The following is a 5,153-nucleotide window of genomic DNA, read 5'->3' on the forward strand; positions in this document are numbered from 1 at the left end:
GCCTAAATTTCACAGAATTTTATTTGCTATGTTTTTAAAAATGAAATTACATTCAAAATTTAATAAAATGTTAAATAATCTAGTGCAAAGAAATGAATACTTAGCTGATTGGAATTCTTGTAAAGTCATTGAAATTGATTTCTTACTTGTTTATAAATTTTATAAGTCTTGAGCCACTTAATATTTTTTAGTGGCTACATTTTTTTTTTTGATTTGTTGTATCTTAAATGTTTGTGAAAATGAGTTGAATTCGTTTTCTATTTTTTTTCTAGAATAAAATATGCAAAGTTAAAAATCCATTAAATATTATTTTGTCTTTTAAAAATATCCATCTTTTAAGAAAATAATCTGCTTTGTTTCCACTTTCTAGCTGTCCACGGAAAGAAATGCCAGGTTTTTGAGCTAAATGAGCAAGTTAAAGCTTGCTCGAGTTTTCAATTGATAAAGAGTAAATAATTCAAAAATGCTTAGACAAAGCTAAACAAAAAACACGATAACAATCTTAATGTTTATATAATCCAACTAAATTGCTATTTATGTCTATTTAGTGAGACCTGCATAGTGGGTTTCCCTTTTAAGTAAAAAGGTTTCATACAGAAATCCATGAAAAAACTGAAAACTCCTTATGCCATATCCAAAGTAATTGTGGGAACCAAGAGCCAAAAGTGTACAGGTTCTCCATAACATTTTAATACAAAATACTGCGTGTAGTATTTTAAATTATGATATATGTTCAAATAGCTGTCCTGAGAGGACTACAACATACATACTCTCATGTACCTTAGGAAACTTTTTTTTTAGCTCATAAAGATACAAACGATATACAGGTGTTTATAGATGTGTAATGTTTTGATGCTGTAGAAGTCAGATATATATGATATTTATTCCACCCAACCAAGAACACTTACGTCGTGAATAAATAATGTTAACTGCAACAAAAGCGTTTGATTTTCAAATAACTGCGGAATAAAAACAACTTAATATTTGGTAAATTTTTCATTCAATTTTATTTCATTTTTTTGTTGATTTCCTTTTGTCATACTTTATTTTATTTTGTATACCATTGCTTGCCGGCTTTTTGTTGTTTGGTTTTAGTTTTTGTTATCGAGTTTCATTTGGATTTGGATTTCGATTTTGTTTTTGGTTTTTTTTTTGTTTATGAAAGAGCAAAAGAGCGTAGAACAAAAACTAATACATACAATAATATACAAATATAATAATAATTTACATACATTCATATAATTTATACGTACGAGTATATTAAAATTTTTGTTTTCATCTTATCGTTTTTGTTTTGCCATATAAGTTATATAATAATATGCATCTAAATTTGTGTCACCTCGGTATCATATTCTTCATTGTGTGGGTGGGTATAAGAGTGATCTGTTTGTGTCTGTGTTAGCTAGCTATATTATGGTAAATACATACAAATATGCGCCTATCCATTTAGATTTATTGGAAGAGACCTACAGGAACCCACAGTGGCTTAATTCAGTATTATTCTTTAATTCGCCGAGTCGTTTTAATGAAAATAAGTCAAATTATTCATCGAAGGTGCAATTTTGGCTTTAAAAAATTTGAAAATGATTTGAATGAAATATGCTTATGTTGTGAATTGAATTAAAATATCGACTCTATCTGAGAGTCAGTGAATCAGTTTATTTTACTTGCAGCTTTTTTTTTTCTTTGCTTATCTTTTATTGTTAAAAACATTAACAAATGTGATCTAATTTTTAAAAGAAACACTTTTCAGGTAATGTGAATTTAAAGAATTCGCATTAAAATGTTTTTTTTTTGAATCTGTGAGGAATAGTTTTCTGTGAGTGTAAAGTACTGACTTTAGTCATCTCTAGATTCATGCAGGCCTCTAATACATATATTTTATTTAGAGCTTGTTTTTAGCTGCTGGGTGATATTAGGTTGTGGATTGTGTGACTTGGAGGGTGTACAAATAAATTGAAATAGTTCTACTCAGGGGCTACGAATACAATATCGAAATGTGATTAAGTAAGCATATTTAAAGTAAGGTAAGTACATGGGTATGCGGTATATGGTTAACTAATTGGATAAGTACCATCGCAGGGTAATGCATAAATAGGTGCTGCCCTTGGATTTGCACGAAAAGTATATATAATATTTGTAAGATACGCTATAGACAATAATAATTAGCATACACAATAAAATGGATAATAATTAATTAAGTTTGAAGCTGAGTTCAGATTTTTGTTTTGATTCGTGATCTTGTTTTTGCACATATATATATATATATATATATATATATATATATAAATATATATAGTTGACTTACATATATATATGCATAACGGCTATCGATTTTTCTTACGCACAAAATTGATTTAAATATTTTTGCGATTTTTGTTTTAGTTTACTTAGTTACTTAGTTTGGTTTGGGCGCATTCCGTCTGACAAAGCGGCTACGTATATCTTCTTGTCTTCTCCTTATTGTTGTTTTTATTTAAACAAATTTCTTGAATTTTGCAAATCATTCAACATTTGGTTTTATTTTGTTTTTTTTTCGTTTAAGTCTAAAGCAATTTTCACTTTGACAACTGCTTGGAAAAAGTCCCTCGACTGCTTGTGATTCACTGCTTGGAAGCTGTCGATGTTCAACTTGCACTGCTTACCGTGTTTTTTGCCTCAGGCGACCAATTATTTATTTTTAATATCTGGTTTTTTTAAGCTTTTTTGGCCTGTTGTTTTCTCTTATTTATTTGCATAATCTGTCGCATGTTTTATCCGATTCTTATAAACTAAATTGAAGTTTCATATTCGCTAATTTGCATGCAATCTTGACTTAACTTAGATTTTGGTATCGATGAAATCGCCTTAGGTATCTAAATTTTAGTGTATATCAATAAAAATGTTGGAAGTTTATTTTCGGGTGTTGCTTCGGGAGGCGTTGCTAAGTCGCTTCACTTTTCACTTTCGGGTTTTTCGGATTTCCATCTCCAATATCTTCGTTTTTTTTGGTGTTGCTCTGTTTCTGTTTTCGATTCTGTTATCGGGGCTATATTTCATATTATCGCTATCCTGGCCATACAAATAGACATGTACATCTATATATATATATAAATATGTATTTGTTGTAATTAATTGTTAAATGCATTTCATGCTTAGTTGATGATTTTCATTGTTGGGTTCAGTTTTAGTTTAGCATTCTGCTGTTTTTCACTAAAATTAATATCGAAGAACCATCGCCAACTGATCGGTGTGTGGGTTTGCTTATTTCTGCGTGTGTTTTTCTTCGGCTTTTTTTTATTTGTGTTTTGCTGCATTAGCTTTATTTAAACTAATATGCTGCGGTTAATATGGTTTTTTTTTTTTTTGGTTTTTTCGGGTAAATTGTAAATTGTAAGTGGCGGCGTAAGTGCCGTGAATGAATGTGACCGAGTCGCTGAGTTGCGATTTGTACAACTGCGTTCCGTTCGCCTCCCTCCGTCCGAAATATATATATATATATATGTATATATATATATTGTAAGTCAGCATGGGCCAAAACAGCCAACTCGCGCCACATCTCTATATTGCTTTTGTGAATGACACACGCGCCTGCGCAGCAGCGTTGCGGCGGTTATTTTGCGGATATTACTTGATTACTTGATTATTCCATATGCCATATTGAGTATTGAGTAGGTTAACTAGTCGCCGGGTAGTGGAAAACGAGTCAGTGCAGAGTCGATCGATTGAAGATCGATTTTGAAGTCCAAACGGCAAAACTGCTTGATATTGCAGCACTGCTTGCGAGCAGTTCTTTTTCGTGGACTTCCGGTCTTTCTCTGATTTCTCGTTTGTAGGTAATTTTAGGTATTTTTTTAATGTATTTCACATTTTACTTTCCTCATATTCCTTTGAATTTCGTGATACCGCAATGGTTTCTCTTGATTTTCTTATCCTTGTGTATTTTTTTGTATATATCGTTATATATACTTAATAAATACATATATATATATATATATATATATATGTTTGTATGTATATATATATATATATTTTAATAAATTTTACTATAAATCTTTGTTTAAAAAACTTTACATCATTTATATTATATATTTAAAAATTTGGTGTTTTCAATTTGCGCTCGCAACTTACTCTTAGATTGAGTTGTTTTGCGTTTGTTTTCCTTGGTTTTCCCTAGTTTTAAAGAATGCTTTCATTTTCTTTTTCTTGTATTTTTATTTTAAATGTTTTTCGCCTCATGGCCGATTGCCATGTAGATGTGGCCTGACCCTTAAGCCCTAAAAACACCAAAAAAAAGTTTGCTTCTTAAAAAATGTTCATATCTGCTCTCGTTTTCTTGTCGTCAGTTAAACTACAGACACACACATTGATTGTTGGTGGACTCTACTAAATGATCTTGGATTTGGAAACTAGAATATCTGGCTAAATATCGAATAAACAAACTTTGTTTGAAATTTATATAGATGCGCGTACATATAGCTTGTGTGTGTGATTAAATATTTATTTATATAGGCGTAAAACGTAGTTAAAACTTAATTATACCTAAGAGAGCATTGAAACTTAGTTTGTATTTTAATTATCTTTTTATAAATGCGAGTGCTGTTGTTGAGTGTTATGGTATGTGGTGGTGTGTGGAGCGGCTTCCACGGCTGAAGTTCCGATTTTTGTTGGTCATTTTTGATTTTTCCTTCGTTCCAATCCAATTATTTAATGATCACTTCAACTGTGAAAGCGTTTTGCCTGTAATATTGCCAATTTTCAGGTGGGTAGAGGTTAGAGCTGACAAAACATCAATACTAATTGATAGTGTCAATGAAAATATCGACAATATCGACCATAACGTTGATCGTTAGGGTCTTGAAAATTAATATAAACTACGAAAAATTTGAAGATTAGAATACTCGTATTTTGAAGAATATGAATATCATAACAAAGCTATGTATGAATTGGTTATTAACAACCAAATCTTGTGCTTTTAATTCACAAGCGATTCTATGATTTATCGATGTTTTGCAAGCTCAAGTTTAGGTGTGTGTGAGTGTAGATATTTGAGGAAAAAAAGAAAACAAATTTTTGTGTTTTAGTTTTTTGTGTTTTTTTCTTTTTTTTTGCATAGTTTTTGGAATAAGTCACACATTTATTTAATAATAAATATATATTTTTAGTTGTAGCTA

This window comes from Drosophila gunungcola, unplaced genomic scaffold (genome assembly GCF_025200985.1).
Source record: "Drosophila gunungcola strain Sukarami unplaced genomic scaffold, Dgunungcola_SK_2 000147F, whole genome shotgun sequence".
Classification (NCBI taxonomy): Eukaryota; Metazoa; Arthropoda; class Insecta; order Diptera; family Drosophilidae; genus Drosophila; species Drosophila gunungcola.